The sequence below is a fragment of the Bos indicus genome, chromosome 27, assembly GCF_029378745.1.
Source record: "Bos indicus isolate NIAB-ARS_2022 breed Sahiwal x Tharparkar chromosome 27, NIAB-ARS_B.indTharparkar_mat_pri_1.0, whole genome shotgun sequence".
Taxonomy (NCBI): domain Eukaryota; kingdom Metazoa; phylum Chordata; class Mammalia; order Artiodactyla; family Bovidae; genus Bos; species Bos indicus.
The window spans coordinates 14,851,843-14,862,055 of NC_091786.1; the positions used below are offsets into that span (position 1 = coordinate 14,851,843).

At 43.9% G+C, this 10,213-nt stretch overlaps 1 protein-coding gene across 1 annotated transcript in view; it reads right to left on the minus strand.

Moving 5' to 3' along the window:
• The window catches only part of ENPP6 (ectonucleotide pyrophosphatase/phosphodiesterase 6), a 103,481-nt gene extending 95,713 nt beyond the window's left edge, over positions 1 to 7,768 (minus strand). The window contains exons 1-2 of the mRNA XM_019953564.2: positions 7,611 to 7,768; positions 5,105 to 5,259 (exon numbers count right to left, since the gene is read on the minus strand). The gene's annotated coding sequence lies outside the window, so the exon portion shown is untranslated. The remainder of the gene's footprint in view (positions 1 to 5,104; positions 5,260 to 7,610) is intronic.
• Between the last annotated feature and the right edge of the window lie 2,445 nt (positions 7,769 to 10,213).

Genomic DNA, 10,213 nt, shown 5'->3' on the forward strand with positions numbered 1-10,213 from the left:
AGACCACTACTCTTGGGAGGACTTTTTTTAAGTGTTGTATTATGATCATTGACAGGAGGGACTTTTAACCATAACACTCTTTTACCTGAAAAACATTCATAATCTTTGGCCCAACCGTCTTCTCTCTAGGAATTCAATCTAAGGAAGTAATTAGAAGCAGAAAAGATTTTGTGTTTAGATATGTTCACATTAGTATGGTCTATTACAGCAAAAATATTGCTTATAAAATTACATTTTATCAAGAGAATTGAATACTGAGAAACCATTAACCATTATTTTTCAAAACTTAATGTTTTGGGAATATACAATATAATGTTTATATAAATGAATAGAATGTAAAACTTTTAATAAATAAAATGTTATGTGTAAGATACAGAAGTTTATTTTATATACCATATTTAATAATACATATATTATGTTTTATTGTTGTTGTTTAGTTGCTAAGTTGTGTCCGACTCTTTTGAGAGCTATGGGCTGTAGCCCCCTAGGCTTCTCTGTCCATGGGATTTCCCAGGCAAGAATACTGGAGTGTGTTGCCATTACCTTCTCCAGAGGATCTTCCTGATCCACAGACCAAACCCACATCTTCTGCATTAGCAGCAGATTCTTTATCACTGAGCCTCCTGGGAAGCCCTACATTATGCATGCATACCTATATATCACATAGAAAACAAGCTGTAAAGAAAAATACACTAAAATGCAAAAAATACTTTTCTCTAGGTGGTGGGACTGTGAATGGTTTTTATTTTCTTAATAGTGCTTTTTTGTGGATTCAGGTTTCTCATATAAGCCTGAAGATCTGCCAAAAAGAAAGGAATATGCTGGCCAGGCTGACACAAGTTGGATGTAGATATGTGTGACAATTATACACCCAATTCTAAAATAATAAACTACCATTACTTTAATTTCTTAAGATAAATATTCAGTGGCAGTTAAAAAAAAAAAGGAAAATAGTCATGATGAGGTATTTGGCAAGTACAGAAATGTAAAAGAATCAGGAAAGAATCAGGGAGAATTCCACCAGTCAGAAGGAAGGGCCACCATCAGCATCCTGAGCTTGCCAAGCTGTGCCCTGGAGTCCTGTGTGCACCATGCAAATGCCTCAGGAGGTGTCACAGTGGAGAGTGGGGGCCAAACAGGTCCTCAGTCCAGTGGGGCGCCGAAACAGAACCCCCTTCCCCACTTGGGTCAATCCGTTTGTACCTCAGACTATACACTCCCCTTGAAGAAAGACTCCATGGAAAATAACAGATATAACATTTGAACACCTCCACATTAAGCCTCTTCCCTGAAACTAAATGTTTAGATTGCGTCGTTTTCTCTAATGTGATGGAAGGTTACGTGAACAGCTTTGTATTGTAATCTTGGCCTATATTTCTGCCTCCATAGTTGAAATTTCCAAGAAAAGAGTAATGATCATTTTCAGAGCTCTTGATGTTACTAAGTTGCCCCCATAAGGTCACCCTGTTTATATTCCCATCCATGTGCCCATCCCGCCACACCCTTAGCTGAGCATAATTTTTTTTTTTTTAAAGATAGTTAATTTGACAGATTCTAAATATTTGCCCATTTAAAATCCTGGGTTTCTTCCCCCTTGGATACCTCTTCCAAGAAGTCTTCCATCAGCAAAATCTGCTGCCCATGGTCCCTGTGAAGAGGACATGGGCGGCCCTCCCTAGAGTGACCAGAACTGTCCAAGGAGGCTTGTGCTTGGACATTTTCTCATGGTCCCAGGCCAGCCCCATGACTCCACCTCAGAGTGAGCCCAGTTTGTGGAAGAAGGCTCCTCCCCCTAGGAAACAGCAGATGCCAAGGTCTGAAGTCCTTCTTTCCTTCCAAACCCCCTCTAGACCCACAGAATCTCAGAAGCACAAGTTCCCCTTGGGAGACTCGGCCTTCAGGCCTCTGGTTACACAGATAAGGGCTCTGAGCCCTGGTGGGGAAAACAAGTGTACAGTCAATGAACAGCCAGGAAGAGACCTGGGAGTCTTTGCCCCGTATTCTTCCCACCACCAGCCTCCAACTGTCCCTCTATCTGCTGACACTCTGGGAAGGGTCTGTCTTCATCCTACAGCGTAAGGACAACACGGAAGGGTTCCCCACCAGAGGGCGAGGGGAAACTAAAATCTAGCGCAAGTACAGGAGTAGAACATAACAGCAGAAAGAAAACAAATTCAGAGACGCTTCCTGAACTGGCGGGTTCTTAGGACCCTAGCGGTCAGCCTTCGAATGGCCACTAGGTGGAGCTCTACTTTCAAAATAAAGCCTTAAGCCCTTGGCTCTAAGCTGGTTTTCCATTCAAACGGCCTTAGCCTGACAATGTCAATGGCTTATTACAAGGATTTGCTCAACAAGCCCATTGGATCCCATCCAGATTTTGTACCAGTTTACAGTCTGTAAGGCGTCCCTAGATTATTGTCTTAAAAGTAAATGCAGTGGAGATGCACATATACATTTAAAAGAAAGAAGGGAGTTACAAAACATGTGTTTATCTCAACAAAGATAATTTAAAACATATACTTAAAATATATTCTAACAAAATATATATTTTATATGTATTATGTAAGTATAGTGTAAAATGCACATATATTTATTTTGTGTATAATGTATATTTACTTATTGTGTTTTACATATAATCACAGTTTACTCCCTAAGTTGTGTCTCTTTTGAGACCCCATGGACTGTAGCCTGCCAGGCTCCTCTGTCCATGGGATTCTCCAGGCAAGAATACTGGAGTGAGTTGCCATTTCCTACTCCAGGGGATCTTCCCGAAACAGGGACCTAACCCTCATCTCCTGCATTGGCAGGCAGATTCTTTACCACTGAGCCCCCTGGGAAGGCCAGACATTGTATATATTAAAGTCTCTTTTCTGCTTTTGAGTGATAAATACATAGTTTGTAACTCCAATCATATATAAACACCTGTTAAATGTATTCTATATTATATGTAATATGTTAAACATGTATTTTATATAATAAAATATTTTCAAATGTATATTTGAAGTTCTCTATGGCTCAGTGATAAATACAGGTTTTCTAACTCCTGTGGTTCTCTTTTCTCCATAATAATCACCAAAACCCTGGGAAAGCAGAGTGGCCTTTTCATTAACTCGTTCAAGATTTTTAAAATCTATGTTTCTCTAGCCCGTATTTGTTCAGAAATAGTTGAAAATAGAACAGAAAAGGGGAGAGATTCATTTAAAGAGAAATAGGCATTTGCTGTTGGTTCTCCCTTAATCAGGACAGAGAGCACAGAGGAAAATAAGAGAGTCTGCTGCAGCTATGAGAAGAGAGGCTTTAAATTGTCTCAACAAAATATGAATATATGCATATAGTTCTTCTAATTCCCTCTAGTGCCGGTTCCTAACATATAGCTGATTGAGAAAAAGTATATATTTAATAATTATTTATGCTGCTTTGAGGAAAATCATGTCAGTGTCTCACATAAAATAATATTATAATATTAATATATTATTGCTTTTAAATGAGATCTGCTTGGCAACCCTTAAATGTAGCTTTTCTCAATTGCCCAGGGAAAAACAAAAACTTATACCACCACCAAAACTAGGATGGACAGATCATCTAATGGAAAATGCAGACAAACTCTATGAACGGCACGGCAGGCAGAACTGGGTGGAGGGAACCTGCCTACAACAGTCTTCACCTCAAGCATGTCCAGGTTTCAGCTCAGGAAACTGAAAGCACATGAAAGACATTGGAAGATATATTGTATTAATACATCCCTGCAGTCTGCTCTCTCCTTCTGGGACCCAGGATTTGAACCCTGCAACAACCAGAGAATCGCACAGGAGTTCTTCTTTGTGATTCCACTCCATCCCTATCACCTTTTAATCTATATTCATTCAGAGATAGAAAGAACTTTGAAAACCAAAAAGCTTGTCAGAGAAAATAAAATATCATATATTAATGCATATATGTGGAATCTTGATAAATGGAATAGATGATGTTATTTGCAAAGCAGAAACAGAGACACAGAGAACAAATGTATGGAGACCAAGGGTGAAAGAGGGGTGAGATGAATCAGGAGGTTGGGATTGACATATATACACTGTTATGTATGAAATATACATGAACCTACTGTATAGCACAGGGAACTCTACTCAATACTCTGTGGTGACCTAAATAGGGAGGAAATCCAAAAAAGAGGGGATGTATGATTCACTCAGCTCTACAGCAGAAGCTAACACAACGTTGTAAAGCAACTATACTCCAATAAAAATTAATTTTAAAAATCCTGTGCAGAAACTAGAAGGGACTGGAAGTCGCTCATCACATTTCAGGAAGAACAGTCCCCACAAGTAAAGTGCTCCAAGTAACAGAAGAGTAGGAAATACACTGTTTAACAATATATCAGAAACCTGAGTTTTCCATCCATTTCTTGGACACAGAATACCGCATCAGAGAACCAATTAGTTAAGGTAGGAGAAGTTGGCAGTCTGGTAAAACAGAGCTTCTGTGAGTGAAATTCTGCCAGAAATTGAAAACAGGAACTCGTTTTTGTCCACCTATCCTCTGGCTATTGGTCTGAGAATGAGATTCTACACAAGTGGGTATGACCACGGGCAATCAGCTGACTCTCTCTCTTTATAAATACTAGTTCTATATAGATGTCACTTCATTAAGGATGAAGCAATAAGGGGGGAAGTGAAATGCTCGATTACATTTGAAAGAAAAGTTATACAATGAAAAATGTATAGTACTAGTCAATTCTACCTAAATCCTGAATGTCTACAAAAATTGGGAAAGGTGAGTGAAAATTTTGACAGGGAGCGAAGGTACTCTATGTGATTTGTTTTACATAATTGCTATGAAGAAAATGAATAGGGCGATGGTTTAAGAGATTAGCAGGCAGAACTACTTAGACGAAATAGCCAGGGCATCTCTAAAGAGCTACAGTTCCCTGACTCTTCTGTAAGTGGAGCTGAGGTTCCAAAAGAAGGACAGGATATTAATATGTGGATCCCACTGCATTCAATTAGGCGCAGAACTGACCCAAATGGAATAAATAACAAGACACAACTGAAACCCATAACCGATAGAGAAATGGAAATTAAAGGCGATTTCTTTCTTAACTCAGCCTTACCTGGTATATAGATGTTTTAAGAAGATAGATCAGGCATCTTTTCCTTCATCTTATTATTAAAACAGGGTAACATTTGGTGGGGCTTCCCGGTAGTTCAGCAGCAAAGAATTTGCCTACCAATGCAAGTGGTTCGATCCCTGGGTCTTGAAGATTCCCTGGAGGAGGAAATGGGGGTCTCAGAAAGAGTTGGACACAACTTAGCGACTGAGCACAACATTTGGTGAATATTTACAAAACGGTTAGCATACCATTCAAGTTAAACTGATACTTACTCTGTATCTTGTCATCATAGAGCTGTTGTGCCCACAGTACCAAGAACTGTGCTCAGCACACAATGGGAGCACTGTGTGATGAATGAATGAAGGAGGCAGCTAAGGGCTCTGGGGATGTTGGCACTATCATCACATTTCTCACGCCCACCAGGCTTGCAGGACAACGCATATTGCTTTCTGGATGCCGCACAATGGGCAAATGTTTTCTAGAATCTCACCCATCCTCCAACAAGTCTTCAGTGAGATGAAATAAAAATTTCTTTGTGAATCTCTATTTTTGGGTGCCATCCAGTTCTCAATCAAGCCCAGACCAAAGCTTCGACTCTTGGGATGTGTCAGAGTGTGAAGGAGCCCTTGTAGCTTACGCGGCTTCTCATACAGGTTTCCATAAGAATCTGCACGCATGCCTGGTAGACGATTACCTTTCATAGTGTGCCTCCAGCTCCACGTCTCAGTGGCTGCCGTAAAGCACAGCTGCCATAAATGTGGCGGTAGTTAAGGACAGGTGAGTCCCCTCCTGTCCCTCGTGCTTTAGGTCAGTTCCCCAGACAGACCTTCCCTGAACCCTGAATGTGCACAAGGTCTTGCAGTGCAGAAATGAACGTCCTGAGGGGTTGCTTAGGCTTGTAACTCCACCAGACGCTCCACCAAGCACTTTTCTGTGTCTTCGCATTTGGTCCTCATAAGCAACCCTTGTTATTAGCCCATTTCCCAGATGAGGAAACTGAGTCTTAGGAACATCGCAATTACTAATGAAGGAGTCTGGGCGTGAACTCAAGTCTGCCAGGCACTAAAATGTTTTCTCTTAACTTTTAGAGAAAATGCCAGGTGAGGTGACAAGAATTACAGGTGCCTGGGTTGTGTGCTCTCCGGAAGAATCTTCATGTCCTTGTAAACATCTTGCACATCTAACTGGCTAGCAAAAAAAAAGTGTTTTTTGCTTCTGCACATTTTGTTGTAAGCATGCAGCAAACCATCTATATTTAGCATTGATGAATGTTTGTGTCCCACAAACCTAATGTATTTTGTTTCTAAGTTACAAACAATTAACTCACAGGGGAATGTTGGTCTTTAGCCTGTTTATTAAATCAGGCACTTTCTGAACTTCTGTAAGAGGAGGAAAGGAATGAGCATCTATTGAGTGCTCATTGTATGTTACACACTTTACAGAATGAGTCCATGTAGTCCAGTAGCCCAATGAGACAGGCTCTTCCCTTGTTTATAGGTAAGGACATGGAAGCTTAGGCACACGAGTGGCAGAATCGAAATCCAGATCAGGTTCCAGTGCCAAAGCCAGTCTGTTTCCATGGCTCCTCTGAGTTGGCTGGCATCTCCCTGTGCTGAGCATCTGGGGTGGGCTGGAAAGCAGCCACGGCTCTCCCAGACGCTCCCCCAGGGAGGAGGAGTCACGTGGTCAGGGTGCCTAGCACAGAGCAACCCTGAATATCAGCTATCTGTGCTCAGCGGGGCTGCTCTCAGAATCAGAGGGAACTGCAGCTTGAAAAGCCCCTGTTGAAGATTGTCAATGTGACGGGGACCCCCTCAGGCCAGTGATGAAGAGTGTCTCCCTTAACACAACATTGTAAAGTAACTATAGTCCAATCAAAGTTAAATTAACATAAAAGTCACTCCTGGTCCAAACTCCAGCCAGGCTCCTCTGAACCCTCCTCTCAGTGAAGCCTTGACTTGGTCTTATAAAGACTTGAACAAAATACTAACCTAGTTTCTCACAGCTCAGGGCTGCATCCCTAGGTGACCCTAAGCCCTCCAGCCCTTAAAATGCCAACTTGAGAAAACTCAAGGCTAGCAAAAGGATTGGCCGTTCCAGCCAAGATGGGGTCCCTGGCTCCTCGCCTCTGCAGGATGCAGGACGCTAACCTCAGTAAATGCCAGTTGACAAACCCAGATGAGTTTTGTTAACTGAAAAAAAAAAAAAAAAAAAAAAACACGCAGCCTGGAAGTTGAGAGTTCTGTTTATTCGGCAGAAATTTTTAGGACTCCAAGCCTGGGAGAGAGCATCGCAAATGACCCTGAGGGAACTGCTCAGAGGAGGCGAGTTGGGGAGCCAGGTTTCATAGAAGTTTTGAAACAAAGGGCAGGCAGTCTGAACATCAAAAGATTTTATTAATTAAAGAAAACCAGATATCTTAAGGAATTTAATGCTTTTCTCTGTATGGGATGATGCAAGAGTCTGGGCTCACTGACATCATTCTTATGATATGCACCTCAGCTACCTTGGGCCGGTATTCTGTGTTTTCACTTCCTGCCTTTGCTCAGGGCTCACGATAGGGAGTGGCTGCAGACTGATGGCTGCTAAATGGCAGGCATTCCTTTCCTTCCTGAGTGTCCTCAGGGTTCATGGGCTCACACTGGAGGGCTGCCATCACTGATGACTGTGATGTCCTTGTGTACTGATGTGACAGGAAATATTCCATTTCTTAGTATCATATGGGGCAAATCCCATCTTCTCATCTGTTGTGATTTTTCACTTCTCTGACTCTACTGAGCCCTGTCCACTGCCCTGCATAGTCCTTCATTCTCCTTGAAAACACTCAAGTTACTTCTATAAAATCAAAGTTGAGATCAGTTCATACTGGTCTCTTTTCCCTACGACAGAGGCAGGCTACCAATTAAAATCCATCTTTACCACCTCATTTTTAAAGTATTTTTGATATTAATTTCTCATTTAAGTGCTTTCTTCGCTGCAATCAACTTCTGTGTTTTTTCGGTCTTCTAACTTCATTGAGGCTTTGAATGGCTAAAAGTCAAAGATCTCTCTTGGGAAATGTTACATTGAACTGGAAAATATATGGGTTCCTTTCAGTATCTTTTTATACTGATTTCTAACATAATTCCACAGTGATAAGAGAACACACTCTATATGATTTCAATACCATCAGACCATAAAAATTTTGCACCTTGTTGTATGTCCATGATTTGTTCCACTGTCTCCTGCTTTATACTATGGGAGGTTGAATAGATTCTGTATCCTACTGTTGTGTGAAAATTATATAAATCTTGATTATTTTGATTTGGTTCATGGTGTTTTTCAGATCTACTATATCTTTCTACTCTTCTGTATATTCATTCTATTAATTTTTGAGAGTTTGATATTTGAAACACCAACTAAAAATTATATTTATCTACTTAAAAAATAATCGCAATATGCAGTGGAAGAAGATGTAACTTTGTTCTGTATTTTCCAAGTCTTCTGTAAATGTGTTATCATACTTTCATAATTTAAAAAATAAGAAAGAAAAAAAAAGAGAGAGAGAAAGACTTCTCCATGGAGTGTCACTCCAGGGAGCCCATTTTCTTTTCCTCCTTGATAAGCCCTGTCTTTTCATACTGTTCATGGGGTTCTCAAGGCAAGAATACTTTAGTGGTTTGCCATTCCCTTCTCCAGTGGACCACATTCTGTCAGATCTCTCCACCATGACCCGCCCATCTTGGTTTGCCCCACGGGCATGGCTTAGTTTCATTGAGTTAGACAAGGCTGTGGTCCTAGTGTGATTAGACTGACTAGTTTGCTGTGAGTATGGTTTCAGTGTGTCTGCCCTCTGATGCCCACTTGCAACACCTACCGTCTTACTTGGGTTTCTCTTACCTTGGGCGTGGGGTATCTCTTCACGGCTGCTCCAGCAAAGCGCAGTCAACGCTCCTTACCTTGGAAGAGCGGTAGCTCCTCACCCCCGCCCTTCCTGACCTTCAACGTGGGATAGCTCCTCTAGGCCCTCCTGTGCCCATGCAACCACAGCGTGGGGTTGCTCCTCCCAGCCGCCGCCCCTGGCCTCAGGCTTAGGGGGATGGGGTAGCTCCTCCCGCCCGCTGCCCCTGGCCCCGGGCTTAAGGGCATGGGGTATCTCCTCCTGGCCGCCGCCCCTGACCTCGGACGCAGGGTAACTCCTCTCCTCCCTGCCCCTGACCTCAGACGCTGGATATCTCCTCTTGGCCGCCCCCCCCCGACCTCAGACGTGCGGTAGCTCCTCTCAGCCGTACCTGCGCCGTCGCACTCTGGCACTCTCGGCCGCTGCCCCTGACCTCGGACGTGGGGTAACTCCTCTTGGCCGCCGCCCTTCGGGCACGGGGTCCTCCTGGCTTCTTCCCCTGACCTCGGACGTGGGGTAGCTCCTCTCGCCTGCGCTTTAGCGCGCCCGTCGCAGCCGCCTGCGCTTTAGCGCGCCCGTCGCAGCCGCCTGCGCTTTAGCGCGCCCGTCGCAGCCGCCTGCGCTTTAGCGCGCCCGTCGCAGCCGCCTGCGCTTTAGCGCGCCCGTCGCAGCCGCCTGCGCTTTAGCGCGCCCGTCGCAGCCGCCTGCGCTTTAGCGCGCCCGTCGCAGCCGCCTGCGCTTTAGCGCGCCCGTCGCAGCCGCCTGCGCTTTAGCGCGCCCGTCGCAGCCGCCTGCGCTTTAGCGCGCCCGTCGCAGCCGCCTGCGCTTTAGCGCGCCCGTCGCAGCCGCCTGCGCTTTAGCGCGCCCGTCGCAGCCGCCTGCGCTTTAGCGCGCCCGTCGCAGCCGCCTGCGCTTTAGCGCGCCCGTCGCAGCCGCCTGCGCTTTAGCGCGCCCGTCGCAGCCGCCTGCGCTTTAGCGCGCCCGTCGCAGCGATCAATGCAAAGAAATAGAGGAAAACAACAGAATGGTAAAGACTAGGGATCTCTTCAAGAAAATCAGAGATACCAAAGGAACATTTCATGCAAAGATGGGCTCGATAAAGGACAGAAATGGTATGGACCTAACAGAAGCAGAAGATACTAAGAGAGATGGCAAGAATACACAGAACTGTACAAAAAAGATCTTTACGACCCAGATAATCACGATGGTGTGATCACTGACCTAGAGCC